The sequence below is a fragment of the Cebus imitator genome, unplaced genomic scaffold, assembly GCF_001604975.1.
Source record: "Cebus imitator isolate Cc_AM_T3 unplaced genomic scaffold, Cebus_imitator-1.0 Scaffold210, whole genome shotgun sequence".
Classification (NCBI taxonomy): domain Eukaryota; kingdom Metazoa; phylum Chordata; class Mammalia; order Primates; family Cebidae; genus Cebus; species Cebus imitator.
This window is the reverse complement of record NW_016107525.1, coordinates 2,402,131-2,423,666: the sequence shown is the minus strand read 5'-3', so window position 1 is coordinate 2,423,666 and position 21,536 is coordinate 2,402,131. Positions and strand designations below refer to the sequence as shown.

Genomic DNA, 21,536 nt, shown 5'->3' with positions numbered 1-21,536 from the left:
GGGTTCAGGCAATTCTCCTGCCTCAGCCTCCTGAGTAGCTGGGACTACAGGCACGTGCCACCATGCCCAGCTAATTTTTTGTATTTTTAGTAGAGACGGGGTTTCACCATGTTGACCAGGTTGGTCTCGATCTCTTAACCTCGTGATCCACCCGCCTCGGCCTCCCACAGTGCTGGGATTACAGGCTTGAGCCACCGCGCCCGGCTTCTCTCTTAATTTTTAAAAAAATTTCCTTTATCTTGAGAACGTCTTCCCAGGGTTTTGCAATCAGTAGTCTTTGTAACAGTGTCAGCCTAATTTCCTGCCTCAAGGATTTTATGTGTGTTACTGTATGTGTTTTTTTTTTAAGATGAACTTTATTTTTTACAGCAGTTTTAGGTGCACAGTAAAATCGAGCAGAAAGCAGAGTTATACTCTCTATTCCCACACACTCACAGGTTACCTGCCATTGACATCCTACATTACAGTGATACAATCGTTGCAGTCAAGGAATGTATATTGACACATCATTCACCCAGAGTCCATAGTTCAGGTTCACTGTTGGTGTGCCTTCTGTGGTTTTAGGCAAATACATAATGACATGGAATCACCATTATAGTGGAACATACAGAGTAGTTCCACTGCCATAAAAATCCTCTATTAACCACTTGTTTATTCTTCCCTCCCTTTAACTCCTGGCAACCACTGATCTTTTTACTGTCTCTATAGTTTTGCCTTTTCCAGAATGTCATGTAGTTGGAATCATACAGTATGTAGCCTTTTCAGACTGGCTTCTTTCACTTAGTAATGTGCATCTAAGGTTCCACCATGTTTTTTCATGGCTGGATAGCTCGTTTCTTTTTAGCACTGTATGATATTCCATTGTATGAGTGTACCACTGTTAGTTTATCTGTTCACCTACTGAAGGACATTTTGGTTGTTTCTAAATTACAGCAATTATGAATCAAGCTTATAAACATCCAAGTGCAGGTTTTTGTATGGACATAAATTTTAACTCATTTGGGTAAATCAGTGCTATTGCTGGATCCTTTGCTAAGAATATGTTTAGTTTGTAAGACACTGCCAAACTGTCTTCCAAAGTGGATATATCAAGGATTTTGCATAGGTTGTTCCTTACAGCCTCCACTTTTTTTTCTCTTTTTTTTCTAATTAGCCTATACTCTTCCTTAAGACCTCAGCTCAGCAATCTCTCATTACCTATTGATTTAGTAACTTCCTCTCATTATATGCTTTCATGGCACATGTATTGCCCTTTTATGGCACTTATCATTAAGTTTGTGTGTGTAATTTTTTAATGTCTAGCTTCCTGATTAGTTTGTACGCTCTATGAAAGCATGGATCATGTTTCATTTTTTGCTCACTGTTTTACCTCTAGCACCTAGCACAGTGTCTGGCATTTTAGCAACTATTTATTAAATATATGTTAAATAAGTGAATGAGTGAATAAATCAATAAATTGCATCAGTGTTCTTTTTTTCATCTTGATTGATAACCATGTTTTGATATGGCAAGTTTATTTTGCTTGAAGAATTTTACCTATAAGACAGCAGAAAAGCTAGAAAAAATCATTTGAAACTTCAAATCAGAAGAGAATAGACACAAAAGTTTTTGAAACCCCATATTTTGTGTATATGTGTCTGTGTGTGTACACATGCTTGTGTATGTTTAAGTATCTAAAATAGTGTGTTTCCAAGTGAATTAATTTGTGATAGCTGTTAACCTAGCAAGTAAAATATTCGGTAACTCTTTTTGAAAAGTGTTGCTATTAAGCAAGGGACATTTCTTGACTTCTCTTAAATGCTGTGAATGGTTAAATAGTGAATTGGAGAGTTCTGTATCTTTTTAAAAATTACTACACTAAAACTTTGCTTGTGTTCTTATAGGATAAATGTATACTGCACCCACAAAAAAATCACATGTATGATTTAAATCTTAGTGAAGACTTACATACCACTTATTTCCGATAATCATTAGATTACTCTTCAGTTCACATTTAAAAAATCTAGGTAGCAAAGCATTTATTCACGTCATTCATTTTTGTGCAACAAAATAGTCTTGTAGTTGACAGTGAACTTTAGAACACAGATTTTCAACTCAGGGCAATAATTATTGACAATATGAATATTCACTTTATGAATATTGACTGCACGAATATGGAAGCTATTAATGGAGTCAAATGTCTTTGAAAGTTACACTCTAGGGATACTTGTTGGAATACTTCACTCTTTATGGCTGGATTGTATATACTTTCCCATGGCAGTATTGATTACACAGTGAAGATTTATTCTGTCACCACTGGAGTCAGGTAGTCATAGTGAAGAGGAAGTGGGGCACATATAAGAAGATATAAGGTGTTGCTGTGCCTCATCTTTATTTCTATTTTAAGCTTCAACGACCTAGACTTGAGTGTTTTACAAGAAATTTTGTGTGTGATTAAGAATGAGTCTTTTCATGTTTGATTAATGGTGAGAAAAGATTAGAGTTTGAGGGAGTGACTGCTACACAGTGTATGTTTAAACATAGCCGAAAGTAGCAGTCTTATCATAGAAAAAAAGAGCATGAGAATAAGATGCATTTGTTGTCTTCTTTGCTTTTGGTTTAATCCTTTTTTTTTCCTTGTCTTGCAGTATCCCTGCAAAACAAAAGGCATAACGTAACACTTTTCTTGTACTTTGAATATCTCTCTTCTGGACAGGGTCAAACATACAACTCGTTCAGTCATCTGGTTAGGATAGAAAACTTATTTTGCCTTAGTGTTGACACATCTCAGGTTACAGTGGGCAAACTGAGGCTTTAATATAATAAGCACACATTTTGTAGATATGTTTAATCATTTTCCCTTCAATATAGTCACCTGGAAGATAGGGGTTTTGTTTTGATTTTGTTCTGATGCTGCTACCATTTAAAACAATGCCTGTAGGATTTTTTGGGAACTGTACTCAGAAAATTTTGTAAGAGACATGAGAAAACTATTCTTATGGTCACACTACTTTTGAGTCTAGCATGTACTTGAGAGCCTGCAATAGTAATCAGAGTTTATTATTTTTGAAAAGGAGCAAGTGATTTGAGTGTATACATTATAGTGTATTGAAGAATAAATTCAGTCATTTTGTTTATTTAAACAGCTTTATTATTTAAATTTATTTGACATAATGCTGCACATACTTAATTTGTGCAGTTTGCCAAGATTTGCATATGTGCAAATCATCCTCACAATCAAGACTGTGAACATATTCATTACCCTCAAAGGGGTTATACCTTTGGCTTATCTCCCATCCCTCTCTTCCATCCCCAAACTGAGAATCAGTTTGCATTTTCATCAGTTTTTTGGAAGAGTTGCTGTACAATTGATGTTTACTAGAACACACCAGTAAAGCCATAGCGTTGGGTCTTCTCTCATTGTTTATCAGTTTTATGGATCTTCAAAGAACCAACTTGTGGTTTTATTTTTCTATATTTTGATATTTCATTATTTAAATTTTGACCCATTATTTCTTTTAGGTTGCTTACTTTGGGTTTCATTTGCTTTTCTTTTTCTATTTGCCTAAGGTGACAGCTAAGATCATTGATTTGAGAACTTAAGTTCTTTTATTTTATAATAGAGGCATTCATTGTTAGAAATTTCCCCCCTAATTACTGCTTTTTGGTGTCCCACAAATCATTATATTTTGTGATTTAAATTTTACTTAGCTTAAATATTTTCTAATTTCTCTTTTGATTTCTTCTTTGACCCATCGTTTACTTAAAGTGTATTGTTTATATTCCAGTTATTTGGGGACTTTCTAGAAATCTTTTGGTTTTGATTTCTAAAGACCGCTGTGGTCAGATAATATACTTTATATGACTTGAATACTTTTACATGTATTGAGACTTTGTTTTGTGGTAAATACTCCATGTGCACTTGACAAAAATATGTAGTCTTCTGTTGTTGGGTCGAGTCTTGTTCAGGTCCTCCATATCCCTGCTGATTTTCTGTCTGCTTGTTCTGTCAATTGGGAGAAAAGCATTGAAGTCTATCTGTTACTGTGGATTCATCTGTTTCTCCTTGTAGTTTTCTGTTTCTGCTTCATGTATTTTAAAGCTCTGTTATTACAGGTATAAATGTTTAGGATTCTGTATCCTCCTGATAATTGACCCCTTTATCATTATGAAATGACCCTTTTTATACCAGGTGACTTTTTTTTTTTGCTATGAAATTCACTTTTCCTATATTAATATAGTGACTCTAACCTTCACTTGACTAGTGTTAGTATGGTTTATCTTTTATCCTTTTACATAACATGTCTTTCCCCCACCCGCTCTGGCTGCTTTTAATATTTTCTCTTTATCAAACTGGCTTTTAGTAACTTGATTAATATGTACCTTCATGTACTTTTCTTCATATTTCTTGTGCTGGGGTTCTTTGGGCTTTGGGAATCACTGGTTTATATTTTTTTAATTTTTAATTTCTGTGGGTACATAGTCTCTATATTTATGTTCACATGAGATATTTTGATATAGGCATACAATGTATAAAAATCACAATGGGGGAAATGGGCTATCCACCACCTCAAGCATTTATCCTTTGGTACAAACAATCCAATATACTCTTTTAGTTTTTAAAAAATACACAATAAATTATTGTTGACTGTAGTCACTTGATTGTGCTATCAAATACTAGATGTTAATCATTCCATCTAACTTTATTTTTACACTAATTAACTATGTCCACACCTCCCTCCCAACTTCCCAGCCTCTGGTAAACATCATTCTACTGTCTATCATCTCCATGAGTTCAATTGTTATAATTTTTTTAGATCCCACAAAAAAGTGAGAACATACAATGTTTGTCTTTCTGTGTCTGGGTTTTTTCACTTAACATGTCCTTCAGTTCCATCTGTGCTGTTATAATTGACAAGATCTTGTTCTTTTTTTTAATGGCTGTATAATACTCCATTGTGTATATGTACCACATTTTCTTTATCCATTCATCTGTTGATGGACACTTAGGTTGCTTCCAAATCTTGGCTGTTGTGAATAGTACCACAATAAACATGAGAGTGCAGATATCTCTTTAACATACTGATTTTCTTTCTTTTGGGTATATACTCAGCTGTGGCATTGGTAAGTATATTTCTTTCTTTTGGGTATATACTCAGCTGTGACATTGCTGAGTACTCATTACTGAGTAGTTCTATTTTTAGTTTCTTGAGAAACTGCTAAATTGTTCTCCATAGTGGTTATGCAAATTTACATTCCTACCAACACTGTACAAGGAGTTGCTCTTATCCACATCCTTGCCAGTGTTTGTCATGTCTTTCGGATAAAAGCAATTTTAACTGGGGGTAACGTGATATCTTTGTAATTTTTATTTGCATTTCCCTGATCAATGGTGTTAAACACCTTTTCATATACCTGTTTGTATGTCTTCTTTTGAGAGATGTCTATTCAGATCTTTTGTCCGTTTTAAAATTGGATTATTAGATTTTTTTCTCGATAGAGTTATTTGAGCTACTTAGGTATTCTGATTGTTAATCCCTTGTCACATGGGAAGTTTGGAAATGTTTTCTCCTATTCTCTGAGTTGTCTCTCCATTTTGTTGATTGTTTCCTTTGCTGTACAGAAGATTTTTTAATTTGATGTGATCTCATGTGTCCATTTTTGCTTTGGTTGCCTGTGTTTGTGAAATATTATGCAAGTAATCTTTGCCCGGTCTGATGTCCTAGAGACCTTCCCCAATGTTTTGTCATAGCAGTTTCATGATTTGAGGTCTTAGATTTAAGTCTTTAATCCACTTTTATTTCATTTTTGTATATGGAGACACATAGGGGTCTAGTTTCTTTCTTCTGCATATGGAGATCCAGTTTTTCCATTACATTTATTGAAGAAACTGTCCTTTACCTAATGTATGTTCTTGGCACCTTTGTTGAAAATGGGTTCACTGTAGATTTTATGGATTTATTTCTGTGTTCTCTATTCTGTTCCATTGGTCTATGTGTTTGTTTCTATGCCACGACCATGCTGTTTTGGTTACTATAGCTCTGTAGTGTAATTCGAAGTCAGGTATCTGATTCTTTCAGTTTTGTTCTTTTTTCTCATCATAGCTTTGGCTATTCTGTGTCTTTTGTGGTTCTGCATAACAGNAAGATGGGGTCTCACTCTGTTACCCAGGCTGGAGTACAGTGGTGTGGTTTCAGCTCACTGCAACCTCCACCTCCTGGGTTCAAGCGATTCTCCTGCCTCAGACTCCCGGGCAGCTGGGATTATAGGCACCTGCCACCACACCCGGCTAATTTTTTGTATTTTTCATAGAGATGAGGTTTCACCATGTTGGCCAGGCTGGTTTCGAACTCCTGTCCTCGTGATCCACCCCGCCTTGTAATCTCCCTGGGATTACAGGTGTGAACCACCCCACTCGGCCACCATTTTTAAAAAAGAAAAGAATGTCATTGATATTTTGATAAGGATACATCACAAACAAAAACAAAAGTAAAAAAAAAAAAAAAGAAAACACAAAAATCAGTTTGACATGGTTAATTAAACTGGTTGGGATTTTTACAATTCTCTTTTACTCTTCTACCCTTCTACCTGAGCATCTGGTCAATCTTGGCTGAACGTTAACCAACCCCTTCCAACTTTCTCACTTAGACTCCAGGTATAACCTCTTAGATTCAGGTCAAAATTGCTTCCTCAATAATTATCTTAACCTCAATCTGGCAGTCTCCCCTTACTTTGCTTATTAGTTATTTGGCAATTCTTTCTTTTACTGAACTTTGTTCTTCCTTAAAAACTGTGTACATAGAGCTGCTCTCAGTTTCCAAACATTTTTTTCTCCGATTGTTTTCTCTGGTCATGTGATGTATCTTTTCCTTGCCTGTTGTTTATTACAAAAATCTCTCCAGACTGGGTCAAAATTCCATCCTTCCGGGTTCACATATCACGGCCTCCAGCTCAGGCACATATTGTATTTTTATTTAAAATATATCACAGGAACAAAATTTTGGTGCTAACAAGAATTATACAGTTCATTACTTAACACTTGAAGAGATTGTGAGCATACTTCTCAGTCTCTTCAGTAAGCAGCACCTAGATTTTGCCTTGTCACACGATGCTTGAGGTATTTTCACCCTTGATTATTGGAAAAATTCAGCAAAACCTTATTAGAATACTTTTAATACATAATATAGTTTGGGGATTATTTTATTTGCATAACTTTGTATGTTCTGTAAGCTAGAACATTCTCATTGGTCATGCTGGCAGGGAGAAGAGAAGCCAAAAGAAAATTCAAGTCACTGTTCAGTAAGAACAAATGTTAACATTTGTGCTGGATGGTTACATCAACATGGATTTTGGCAGAAAACGTCCCATCAATTTGATGGATTTTACTTGTGATGAATGTACTTCCAGAGAGCTTGCAACAACCGCTTAGATATAAATGGATATTTCTGAAGTAATCCTTTCTTATTTGTTTTCAGTTCTAGCCCCTCCCCAACAGAATTGTACCCTAGAATGATCTCATTAAAACATATGCGATGTAGAGACTAGGAAACTTTTTAGTAACATATTATACATGTGACCTAATTCTATACTGGTTTTCCTTGTCCTGATTCCATTCAGTAGGACTGTTAGGCTTATGGTTCTACCTTCTTACTGGAACTGGAGGGAAGCTTCTGCTTGATAGAGCTGGGTCAAAGTAAATGATTTTTTTCATTGTTGACTGTCTCCAAAGTTTATGTTGAAATCATCAAGTACCTGAGGGATGAAGTTAATATACTCATTTCGCATGTTGCTGGCAGTAAAATTAGGTAGAAGAAAGCAAAATCTAGGAAGGTTTTTATGTTTGTTTAAAGATTTATTATGTATTATGGGTGTACCTAATCTTCTTGTCATATAATTTAAATAAATGGGATAAATATTTTTAATGCAAATCCAAACTGAAAATTCACTTTGCAGAGATCATTAGCATTTATTTCATGTCATTTTCCTTCTATAGTTTTAAAATGCAAATACCATAGGAAAATCTTCTGGTATATGCTCATGAGAGGGAATTTGTTGCTTACTGACTATTTTGTATTTTACGATTGACTAGTCAAGTGCTGATTAATGAACAAAAAGTCTGTGTTTGAAAATAAATTTAACAGCCTTTTTATACACAAGCTAAGTTTATGTAAAGTGATCTAGGAGACACATGACCTTTGTGCTCCATAGCCCTTGCTCAGATTCTGAAAGTAAACTGTGTAAATGATCTAAGATGTCAGATCAAACAATTTCAGTGGTTTTCAATCAAGGAAACTATTGAATAGCCATCTCTACTATGATGAGTCATACACCATACCATAGTATTTTGTTTGCTGTTTACCTTGTGAAGGTATGTTTGCTGCTGGAACCATGATGCTGCATACAGGTCAGCAAACATTATATCATTTAGTTCTGTTTTTACCTCGGTATGCCTTGGTTTCCTAATCAGAAAAATGGGAATAATAATAATAATAGCTACATTACAGGTTTGTTTTAGGGATTAATTAAATCAAAGAACTAAAAACAATGTCTGGCACATAGTAGGTGCTCAGTGAATCATAAATAGTAGTGCTAATAGTAGTGATGCTCTCTCTTTAGGTCTAGCTTTTCTTTTTTCTTTTTAATATACAAATTATAAATTAACGTAATTCCCTGTTATTCATGTCTACCATTGGCATTTAAAGAGACCCTCATTCATTCATTTATTCATTCCTTTCTTCTCTCCCCGTTCTTTCTTACCTTGTCCCTGTTTCCTTTCCTTCCTCTACTGTATTTCCTTGACTTGTTGCTGTCTAGCTGCAGCAATGTATGCAAACCAGACAGTCTCTAATGGCTAAAAATTGGTTTGTTTGGGCTACATTTAAAGCAATTGGATATGTAGCAATTTGAGGTGGGCTTTGACCTAATGGGTCCTATCCTGCGTGAAGAAGTAAACAACATATGGCCAATATACTGGGGTCATCTTTAACCCATTTATGTAATATATACAAAACTATGTAAGACCTACTTACTGCCTTAGGAAATTCGTACATTCTAGTGGGAAATTATTACACTATGGTAAATGCTATAATCAAGGTTCGAACTAAGCCCTTGGGAGTAATAAAACATTCCACTTTTGTGGTGTTTTCAGGCTTTTTCATGTATATTGTAGCTCAGGAAGCACTCTACATTGTTGGCTACTGGCGACTGACATTGTGTCATAACTTTTATCCTTGAAAACTGTGTCACCCTTTCAATATCTGGGTTATGTGTTCATATTCAGTTATGTTTGTAGGTTTGATTCTACATATAGTCTCATTTCTGTATTTCATGTGAAAGAAAATGCCAGTCTTAGCACATTCTCTTCTTATGTTATTAATGGAGAGGGGAGAAGTCATTCTAGTACCTTCCTAAAAAAAAGTGATCACTATTTAAAGCTCAAGTAGGCAGGTGCTTGTATATAGTTTATGAAATTTGAGATATTCAGAGCTCAGTGAATACCTGAAAATGAAGAGAGCTTTTAACCTGGTGGGTCAAGTTTGACTTAAGTTCTTGAACAAATTTAAGTGTTCTAGAGGCAGTGTTTATGAAGGAGTTTAGAACCCAGGGAAATTTTTTTTTTTAATAGAAGGAATAAATTGCCCCTCGTTTCCCAGTTAAGACACCTAAGAAGCTTAATCTGTAATGATGTCATCTGTGGTTACTCTCTGAAGCCGTATGTTGAAATAAGTGGCCAACTGTCTCTCTTATGTCCTCTTATGTGCCAGGATTGCCAGTCCTGCCTGTAGAAAAAAACCAAGTTTTTAACACCCCGTATTAGAATGTGTATTTTCTACGGAAACTGTTTCAAAGGAGAATGGAGCTGGAATATTACTGACTACCAGTGTGACTCTGAAGGTGTATTATAGATTTTTACAGGATTTTAATAAGGTTTTTTAAAAGCTGATTTGCGAAGTCAACCATCATTGAGAACTTTATTTCTGTAGGAAAATGTACTTGCAGAACTAACTCCTTAGTGTTGTATCAGGACTATAAAGGGCCCACGTATGTGGAACTTCAGTAGTCTTGATTACGGCTGCTAAATAGGTTGTTCTGTTGAAAATAAGTTTAACCTTATTAGAAAATAGAATGATAATTGAAGAGAAGTTAATTTAGGAATTTTGTAAAAAACTTGGCTATGATTATGGTACTGACACAATAATATGGGGCTAGAACTTATGGCAACTCCGCAAGAGTAATTCTATAAAATTTTAAGCATATCTATATTTGTTTTACACTGATCTCCTGACTATAAATCATTCTGTCAGTTGCATAGTAACATATAAGTTCAATCTTCCCAGTCCCTTATTGGCCAAACTGTTATAAAACCAAATTATGCAGCAGTGAGGAAAATAGAAACTTGAATGAATGCTGTTGAAATAAGTTTAGAATGTCTCAAATTTATCCTCATAATTCATACTTTCTCTGTTTTCAAAGAAGACCTCTCATACACACTGAGTGTTATTGGTAGGTTTGACATGGTTGGAGTCTTATGTGCAGAGATAATATGTATCTGTCATTGGTTTTCAGGAGCCCCTATGAAAGGGCTTGATTTTGCTGGTTGGAAGCCTTTGTTGGCATTAGCAAAGCCAAAGAGTTGTAGGCAAGGTTAACAGCCACTTCATATGTAATGAGTTTATGCAAACTGTGATCTTTATATTGATATATAAGATACATCACTGTTGTCTTAACATCTAGATGAAAAGGAAAAAAAATATGTTTTCTACATCAAAATCTTTAGACTTAAAAATCTCAGTGATTCATGGTATTAATTAAAAGACAAAAAGAAAAATTTGCTTTGACCTGAATATGTATAAGGGTCATTATAAGGATTAGTGCTTGGGTTGCTTGTGAGTTTTCAGGCAAAGGGACATACAGCTCAACTTTTTTATATTGCAACTGATCAGTGATTAATACTTACGAGGCTTCAGGGGCTAAGTATAGTTGCTGATTTATTTGCAGCTCTTACTCCACTTCAGTTGTTTAAATGCAGTGAAGAGTCCACGGTGAAAAACACAGACTAGAAGGAATTTGGGATCCATAAGCATAAACAGATATAAGTGTTGCTTTGCCCAAAATAATAAAAAGTAAAAAAATTAAATGTACCTGTTAATTCATTATATTATTTGTAAAACACAGTGACATAAATGATATTATCCTGCAATGTGTTATTTATTATTTTGACAATTTCTTTCACTATCTTGAGAAAGAATCTCTTATCCAAATTAAAACTAAGTAAAACACTATTTAAGAAACATGAGACAAAAGGTTTTTTCAGAGTTCTCACTACTCAGCATAGAACCTGAAGCCCATTGGGGGAAAAAAATCAGGTTTATAAAATTGAGTAATTTTTAATATTAAATTTTTCCAAAAACACTTTTTAAATTTTCTGAAAATTATTTTTTTTGACCATAGAATCACGTTCTGCTTAAGCTTTTATGTTTTAAATATTTGATATAATATTTAGTGATTTTAAAACTTCCTGTGTGAGTCCAGTTGAGCTGTTTTTGTTTTCCATGTGGAGAATGTGGTCTACTTTCACTTTGGAAATGATTTTTTATGGGCTGCACCATTGGATACATGTGTTCCAAGAACTAAACAACTGCAATACAAGTGAACTTTGAGACATGACCCATTCCTGAACTGGGGATGGTTTACAAATTCAAGACTATCGGTTACAAGTACTAATAGTGAAGTTAACTTACATCACTGGCTGACTTATGTATTTTTTCCTACAAAAAATATGTTATAATAATACCTTATTCACAACTCAGGCATAATTTTCAGTTTTAGGCAATTTATACTCTTGAATTTTTAAAGCAGTGAATCATTTTGTTTTGTCAGATTAATTTTGCAGCTACATCAGAAAACTAAATGATGTGGTTATTTGTAAAAGCTACTTGAAGTAGATAGATGGCAAGTCATTGTGAGGTGAAGTATCTCCAGAGTGATAATCATAGCCATTTAGAGGTTATTTTTGTGTTATAAAGATAGTAATCATAACAGATATTTAAATTACTCTATTTAATACAAACAACAATCATATGTCTGGGTACATTGCTTCAATAACAAGGGTAATTTTAAACAAAATTATGTATACTAACTGCCTTATCTATTTCTATTGCTACCATCCTAGACTAAGCTTTTATCATCTTACAACTGGATCAGATTCTCTCTCTGACACTCTCTTCCTCTGTCTCTCTCCTCCCCCTGGCCCCAATTCTGTCTATCATCACAGGTTTGAGTACTTACTATGTGCTACAAATAGTGCAAAAACCTAAGGACATAGTGGGAATCAAGAAAAACCTAGTCTTTACTACATTGAGTTTATGGTATTGCCGAGAAGACTGATATTGATAGGTAATTGGGATTCGATAATTGGAATGTGTTGCAGAAGGGAAAGTTCAGGAACCATGGGAGACTATAACAGGATCTTCTGTATCCTTAGCTGAGAGCAGAACAATTGAGTCGAAGATGACCATATAATTAGCAAAGAGGTGAGGTGGGATGGAGCAAGTGTGCTAAGCAGAGCCAAGAGCACATGGAAAGGCCAAGACTGAAAAAGAGCTGGAGCTCTAACCAGTATTGTTATAGTGATGAAGACTGCTCACACAGATTTCATAATGTAGACAGAGATTATAGAGCTTGTGTTCTAGTCAGACCTAAATGCTAATCTGGACTGTGTAATTTATTATTTTTGATTTAGGGAAATGACTTAATGACTACAAACCTTTATTTCCTGATAAGCAAAACAGGACAGTACCTTCTTGTACATAGGATTATTGTGAGGATCTAAATGAGGCAATACATATAAAGCTCTTAGCATAGTGCCGATAAATGCTCAGTGAATGGTAGCTATTAGTTAGGTAAAATAGACCAAACTGGCTGATCCCTGCAAGCCTTCTTTTTAGCCTTTGATTCCTTTTTCAGTTTATTCTTAATATTACAGGTCCACAACGCTTTTCTGAAATTCTAAAATCTGAGTGCTCTGAAAACAGACTTTTATCATTTGTCCCCAAACCCCAGCCCTCTTAAGGCTGTATAGGTAGTCTTTATCCTGTTTTGTGGAATATCCATGTTTTCCTTTTAAACTTGAATGCATTTGAGTTAATGTGTTACCCCAGATCCTGCTTAGTATATTTTGTAAGATATGATTCACCTAGCATATTCCTTTCTAAAACCTGAAACATGCTGAGTTCTAAAACGTGTTTGGCTTGAAAGGTTTCAAATAAAAGATGGTAGATGTGTGCCACCCAAAGTCAGCTTTCTAAAATACTGCTTTCTCCATGTTTGTCTTCAAATCAGAAAATCATAAGAACCCCTGTGGTTCTCCAATTTAGTCTAGACTATTCCTTGTGGTTTTCAAGACTGCCTCTAATCTACCGTACACATTCAAAATTTAATACCGTTATACTTGAACCCTTTGTTTCATGAGTCTGTTCTCCTCAACTTCCCTGAAGTAAAAGGTTAGTGCTGCTCTTTTTGTCTGACTTCCTTCTCTTACTCTCTTTGTGGCTCTTCAGATCCTACCCATCAATTAGGCCACAATTCTTTGTAGTTTCTTAATGAAGCTATATTTATCTATTTCTTCCCTGAATTCTTATTGTACTTAAATGAATTTATTTACCAATATTTGAGCAGATATTATGCTCCAGCTACTGTTCTAAGTGTCAGAGATCTGAAAGTGAGTAAGACAGTTAAGTTCTCTAGTGTTAGGAAACTTGTTTTTTAGAAGGTAGAACACAAACAAGTAAATAAATGAACAGTATCATTTCAGATAGCAGTTAATGCTGTGAAGATAAGACAGGAGGATAGTACCTTGGGAGAAGGAGAAGCTACGTATTTGAGAAACTCATAGTTTAGCGTTTGGTTATTTTTGTTTTTATATGGTTAGTTTTTTTTTTTTGGAGACGGAATCTTACTCTGTCGCCCAGGCTGGAGTGCAATAGCTTGATCTCGGCTCACTCCCACCTCTGCCTCCTGGGTTCAAGTGATTCTCCTGCCTCAGCCTCCCAAGTAGCTGGGACTACAGGTGCCTGCCACTACGCCCAGCTAATTTTTTGTATTTTTAGTAGAGACAGGGTTTCACTAAGTTGGTCAGGCTGATCTTGAATGCCTGACCTCAGGCGATCCACCCGTCTCGGCTTCCCAAAGTGCTGGTATTACAGGTGTGAGCCACTGTGCCTAGCCTGTATTGTTAGTTTTTACTTCCTAGTTAGACTGTAAATGCCTTAAGGGAAGAATCCTCAAACTTCTATGAGCCATAAAATGTTGGGCATAAAATGAGTGCTTGATTAAGATTTGGTTGAGAAATTTGTCCTTTTTTGACAGAGAAGGTAAAAATCTATTTATTAAATATAGAACACTACTTGGCTAAATAATTGATCTAATGGTATCTGTTATGTACAAAGTACTGTGTTGGGTTTTGAAATGTGTGTATTTGGGTAAAGCTAGCTGTTTCATTTCTGTTGCTTTTTATTCACAGACTAAGAAAGAAGAACTTTTATGTCCAAACAATTTTTTTTTTCCATTTGAAATGGTTGAATATTGTGTACCCCCAAACTTTGAGACAGGTCTCAGTTAATTTAGCAAGTTTATTTTGCCAAGGTTGAGGATGTGCCTGTGACACAGCCTCAGAATGTCCTGATGACATGTGCCCGAGAAGGTGGTCAGAGCACAGCTTGGTTTTATAAATTTTAGGGAGACATGAGGGATCAATCAATATGTGTAAGAAGTACATTAATTCCATCCAGAAATGCAGAGACAACTCAAAGTACCGCCCCCTCCCCCCCGCTCCCCCGCCCTCTGCGGGGGTTTCCAGGTCACAGGTAGGTGGGAGTCAGATGGTTGCATTCTTTTGAGTTTCTGATAAGTCTTTTCAAAAGAGGCAATCAGAGTATGCATCTGTCTCTGTGACCAGAGGGATGAATTTGAATAGAATGAGAGGCGGTTCCCAGCTTGAAGAGGCCCAAGATACTTTCTTTTCACTGTATAAAGCCAACAAACATTCTTTCTACACCTGCAGAGGATGCTACTACTCTAAAAGCTGAATTATTCCTGCAATTGTTTCTGCTTAATTCAGGCACCAAGTGACTTCCTCCAATTCATTAGTGTGAACATGTTTAAATAAGTGGCAGACATGCTTCCTGAACCATTTTCCCTTAGTGCTGAAGCTGATCAGGTTTGTCACACAGGGACTGCTGGATTCCCATGTCATCGTCACCCTTCCTGGCGGTTGAAGATTGAGCTTTATGGCAAGACAATTCATTTAAGATTGAGCATAACTTGAGGGCCGGGCGCAGTGGCTCAAGCCTGTAATCCCAGCACTTTGGGAGGCCGAGGCGGGTGGATCACGAGGTCAAGAGATCGAGACCATCCTGGTCAATATGGTGAAACCCCGTCTCTACTAAAACTACAAAAAATTAGCTGGGCATGGTGGCACGTGCCTGTAGTCCCAGCTACTCAGGAGGCTGAGGCAGGAGAATTGCTTGAACCCAGGAGGCGGAGGTTGCGGTGAGCCGAGATCGCGCCATTGCACTCCAGCCTGGGTAACAAGAGCGAAACTCCGTCTCCAAAAAAAAAAAAAAAAAAAAAGATTGAGCATAACTTATTATGACAGATTGATCAAAGTTATTGATCAAAGTTATCCAGTGAAGTAACAAAGGCTTTTGCTTCGTGAAGAAAACTGAAGCCCTATACTGGGATGTCACATTTGATCTCTTACAGATAAGTATTTTGGTCTTTATAAATTGAAAGAGCATCTTGAGAAGAAAATCTCAAAAGGATTTTTTTTCTTGCCATAAAAATGGCGAAACGAATTTTGATTTGTAATAGCAAAGAACTCTGGTGGGTTAAAATTTAAGAATTTTGATTCGACAGTACTTCTGAGATGGTGTGCTTATGGTCACAAAAATATAAAAATATTGCTCTACTAAAATGATGAAATGGACAGTTCAAGATGTTAACAATGGCAGAGTAAGGTGAAGAATTGGAACTTAATATCTGTAACATAATCTTCTCAACTACTAGGCTTTTGTGCTTCGAGGGCAGGGCCATATCTCTCTAAATCCCCAGTGCCTCGCACCACCACTTGATCTAGCATCTAATCTTAAGTGCTAATGGTGATAGAGGACTACAGTGCTTAAGATGAAGTGTAGGTGTCTGAAAATGACCCTAACTGTTAGAAAGGAGATGAAAGAGTGTTAGGGAATAATTTTCAGTACACACAGTAAATAGTTCAATGATTACAAAAGCGAAAATTTGTTTTCTGAAAGGTCATCTGAGACTCAAACCTGTACATTGAGCTTAGTTCTTAAAATAAAATTAGACATAGCTTTCTTGGTGAAATTAAACACAACTGAGAGGTACTCAACTAACACAAAATATCTTTATAATACAGAGTTTGAATACGTGAACAGAACGTTCAGCTTAGTTACCAGGTGATTGGCCTTGAGTTGTTTGGATTGGTCTTACGGGTTTTTAAAGTTCAGGAATGAGTATAGGATCTGAAAAGTTGCAAGGCAGGCCTTTGAATAGTAACTACTTCCCTCTGTGACTGCTGCTGATCTGAATAGCCTTTGGGCAGGGATGTCGTCCAGAGAAATCGAGCCCTGAATCAGTGGTTGATGTTGATTACCTTTCTCAAGGTCCTTTCTGACATGGAAAATATATGAAGATTATAATAGGGTATTACCATATCAGAGCTCTCAGAAGCTTTATATTATGATTGTTCTTTCACTCCTCTGATCTTCAACTAGAGTGTAACCTCCTTAAAGGAAGAGAGCATGCTTGCCTTGTTTACCACCGTGTTCCCTGTGCCTGGTATTGAACAGGTGCACAGTAGATGCTTAAATATTTGTTCAGCTAAAGTGAAGGGTGTTTTTTTGCGTCCTATTGTACCTGCTATTCTTGGAGCACAAGAAACTTAAGGCGGGTAAAGAGTTGACCCTTCATCTCTCTCTATTGTAGTGGCCAACTTACTCATTTTTTTTTAAAAGAAAAGAAAATAATCAAATAGTACAGATACGTTTTATAGTTGGTGGCGAGACTTTTGAATTATATGCAGTTTAGTTGTCTAATTTCTGTGGCAGTAGAGTAATTGCACGATGTTTATAAAACATTGTATTACCATGTAACATTAGCAATAAGAGAGTTGAATCTTTACATCTTGCTGTTTTTGTTAATTTCTGCCTGATTGAGAAAATTAAAACTTAATTTTCTTACAATAATGACTCTTGCATTGCAATCACAACTTCAGCGTTAGAATTTATAAGTAAGTCAGCCATTTCTCTTAGTCTTAAGGGGTTGAGAGTCTGGAGTGATACTTTTATAATTATACAATACTCATCTAATACTATACTAAGTTATATTTAATATAGCTGATCATACATGAAGTTTAATAAACTCTGATTGCTTGACTAATGCATAATCTTACTGCTTTTCCAGAGTTGATTTTAATGAAAATATATGGTCACTATATGTATTGGTACAATATGCCATCATTGTAATGAGCATGATCATTAGATTTGCATAATACAAACTTACTAAAATGACTTTAATCAGTACTTTTATTTCAGGAATATGACTCTAATAAAGATTTTTGGGGGGATCATTTTTGTTTCTGATTTTTTTTAACTCCATAGTAGCTCTGTAGTTTGTATACAGAAGTAAAATCTATGTTTACTTGCAAGTGGTGTTAGAGAGATACACCCACCTGCATAAATGAAATTTGAGAGCTTACACCTGAAGAGCATCATTATAAATGAAAAAATTTTTTTGGTGTTTCTGTTGTTATTCTTGAGTCCTTTTATACCTTTCTTTTTTGACTAATATGAAAAGATAATTGTGTAGCAGAAATGATTTAATTTTGTTTGCAGATCATTGAATCCTAACTTATACAATGATTTCAATGCATTTTTAATGTAAGTGGCTAAAAATTACCCCTTCTGAAATTCAGCCTCTTCATATCTGCTTAAAGATTTTCTTTTACAGTAGACCATATTTGTTCTTTTTTTCTGAACAGTTATAATGAAGAGCTTTAAATAGTAGTATTGTATTTATGAAAGCAGATTTTTACATGAGGGAAATCTGAGAAAATATCCATATTAAATGTACAAGATTATACAGAATGTCTACTCTAGTTGAATGAAATTTACAAATCAAGAAATCAGGAGCGGAGTGTTTTTCTTTGTTTCTCTGTCACAGGTAATTAGGATAATTTTTTACATAAGTATAATTTCCTATGTGCCTTAGGGTACTCTATCATTCTTGAAGATACCTGTGAGGAAAAAAACAGTTCTTTAAAAATAAAACAAAGCACAGTCCTTCTCTAGTATTTTGACCAGGGGTATGCATTTGGTTTATCACAACTAAACTTTCAATTCAAGGGCAACTCTAGAATTAGAAATGTATATCGCAAAATGAACATTCCAGATCAAAGGGAACAGTAGGGGCACAAACAGGACATCATAGGAGTATGCACTGGGAAAGAGGATTTTAAATTTTGTTTTCTATAGAATAGGGGTCATAAGAGAAGTAGAAGGTAGCCTAGAGCTGAATCATACAGGGCTTTAAATCCCATATTAAGGATATACATCTTTATTCTATAGGTAGTCAGGAGGAATTAAATATTTATGAACAGGAGGGAGTATGATAGTCATTCATACTCATAATTAAGCTTCAATGTGTCAAACACTGCTTTAGGCATTAGGGGTACATCCCTAAATGAGATGGGCAGAAATCCCTGTCCTTGTGGAGCTTATATGTTTTTTTGTTGGAAAAACAGACCAAGATAACGATAATGAAGTAAATTATAAACTATGTTAGAACATGCTAAAACTTGATCAGGAGTGCCAGGAATGTGTAGAGGGAGGCAGACGTTTCCATTTGAAATAGGACAGACAGGGTAGCTTCACTGAGCAAAACCTTGGAAGCGGGGTGAGGGAGTAAGCCATATGGACCATGGAAAAAGAGCATTCCAGGCAGAGAGAAGAGCCAGGGCATGTGGCTTATTGCCTCGCTGGGGAGCTGTGAGGTGATCAGTGTGACTGGAGCTGGGGGAATGAAGGGACAGTAGTAGGAGATAAGGTCAGAGGGATATGGAGAGTATACAGATCAGTTGGGCCTTGTAGGCCATTGTAATGACTTTGACTTGCACTAGGAGGGAAAATAGAGCCCTTGGAAAGTGTTGAGCCAAGGAGTGACATGATCTGACTTCAGTTTTCACAGTGTCACTTTGTCAGCTGTGTTCAAAATTAACTGTAGGAGAGCAAAGGTGGAAGCAAGGAGGTAGATTAGGAAGTCACTACAGAAATCTAATTGAGAGTTGATGGTGGATTGCACCACATCTTTGCAGACTGCAGAATGATTTTCATGGGACTGGATAGCTGCTTGGCTATTGGAAATGAAGGAGAGGAAGAAGAACAACATGATGTGGAAGTCTTAAACCTAGACAAGTGGAATGCAGGTGGAGCCAGTAACAAATGTTAGTCTTTTGTTTGTAAAATGAGAGGCTTTTACTAGATTATCTCAAATTCCATCTAACTTGAATAGTTTCTACCTCTATACTTTGTGGTTTAATATAGACAAAAAGTATGTTAATTCGAAAGAAGAGTAGTGAGGGGAAGAGAAGACTTCAGTCTCGTCCCATAAGACCAAGTGAAAATACTGGTAGCAATGCTTTTTTTCTTGTGTCTGTCTCCCATGATTAAACTGTCAACATGTATTCAATTGAGATACAGATTTAAAACATTTTAGACATGTGTACCTTAACTTAGATAATTTGACTAAAGCAAATAGTATTTTCCCTTAATTTAAATTAAGGGAGTTTATAACCCCAAAAGATGGGAAGAAAAGGAAAGCAGTGGTTGCATGAAGAACTGTATAATCTGTCTCAAAAACCCAGGGGGACAAGCACACATTGGGATGGTAGCAGGGTTAGTTGAGCCACTTTTGATACTTTGTCATTTTCTCTCTGATTTGGTATTGCAGGAAATCATGAAGCTGGCCATTTGTTTAAAACAGTTTTCTATAACCCACTAGAAAAATTAAGGAGAAAATACCTGGTAGAGAGAGTTGCAGGGTAAATTCATCCTTCTTAAGGTGGTTTCAGTTCTGATATAAATAATCCCAGCTGTTTTTCTAGGCAGTAAAGATTGATTGGGGTTTGTGTCAGCTGGATGTGATGAAGACATGGTACAGAGATTAGAAGTTTAGATCCCTGAGGGAATCAATGGATTAAAATTAGTAAAAAGTTATACATAGAATAGTATATTTTCCTCAGCTGATCTGGGGAGGATGGTCTTTAACAGCATTGGATTGGTGGTATTTAAAGACAAATTTCTGAAATCCTGAGACCAAGCAATTTTCATTTACCTAAAACATAATGGAATCCTCCCCACAGTGAGAACACCCTATTTTTTTAGTGTGCATGACCAAGTTGATACACATTATTCAGTTTCTGTTGTAAGAAATAAATGTCTAGGATCTGGCAGAACATTAAATTCAATTTCTAACAGACAATTTAAAAAATCTGGTTCTTGGTCTGCCTCGGTGGCTCATACCTGTAATCCCAGCACTTTGGAAGGCTGAGGCAGGCGGATTACGAGGTCAGGAGTTTGAAATTAGCTGGGCACGGTGGTGTGTGCCTGTATTCCCAGCTACTCAGGAGGCTGAGGCATGAGAATTGCATGAACCTGGGAGACAGAGGTTGCAGTGAGCCAAGACTATGCCACTGCACTCCAGCCTGGACAACAGAGCGAGACTCCGTCTCAAAAAAAAAAAAAACTGGTTCTTTCCTAATCACACGCCTAATTGGTACTTCAACATGTTTATAATAAGAACTATATTTCATGCCCATCATATGTTATTGTGAGGTCTTGAACTATCTTCTGAATCATGGAAGATTACTACATTGTTAGGTATTGCTTTAGTATTACTGTACTCAAATTCTTCAAATAATGGTGTCATATATGTTCAATTTTATGTTCAAATAAGTTTAATTTTTGAATATTAAAATATTTGTATTATGTTTATAAGAATTTTTAAAAAAATAAGTTCAGTTTTATTTAAAATCTTTATAAAAGTGCCCTTTAAATATCCATCAGGAGTAACACAGTTCTTAGGCCATACTGTTTCATTATATTACATTCATGTTAAATGTGACATTTTTCCTATTGTAAATGTTGTTTTTTAAATTTAGATATCTTAAAAGCCTGAAGATTCATTTCCAAACTTCTATATTACTTGCCAGAGCATATGATTTTGTTGTATCTTTTCTCACATATCAGCACTATGGTAGTGAAATCTGATCTAGATCTGATTTGGGACCTTCGGAGCCATATTTAAAAACAAATGAATACACCTTCGCCAAACTTTCATTTTTAATCATTAAAAACTTTTTTTTTTTCTTTAAAGAATGTATTGTTTATATGTTTGAACGTTCTGGTTCTTTTTGACTGTTTACAGTTAATAAAAATGAAAATTATTTTATTGTTTGATCTATGAATTTCTCTCATCTGATT

General features: G+C 35.7%; 1 protein-coding gene across 9 annotated transcripts in view; it reads left to right on the top strand.

Annotated features, from left to right (window-relative positions):
• The window catches only part of DIAPH2 (diaphanous related formin 2), a 914,924-nt gene that overhangs the window by 35,681 nt on the left and 857,707 nt on the right, over positions 1 to 21,536 (top strand). The gene's annotated exons all lie outside the window — the stretch shown is intronic.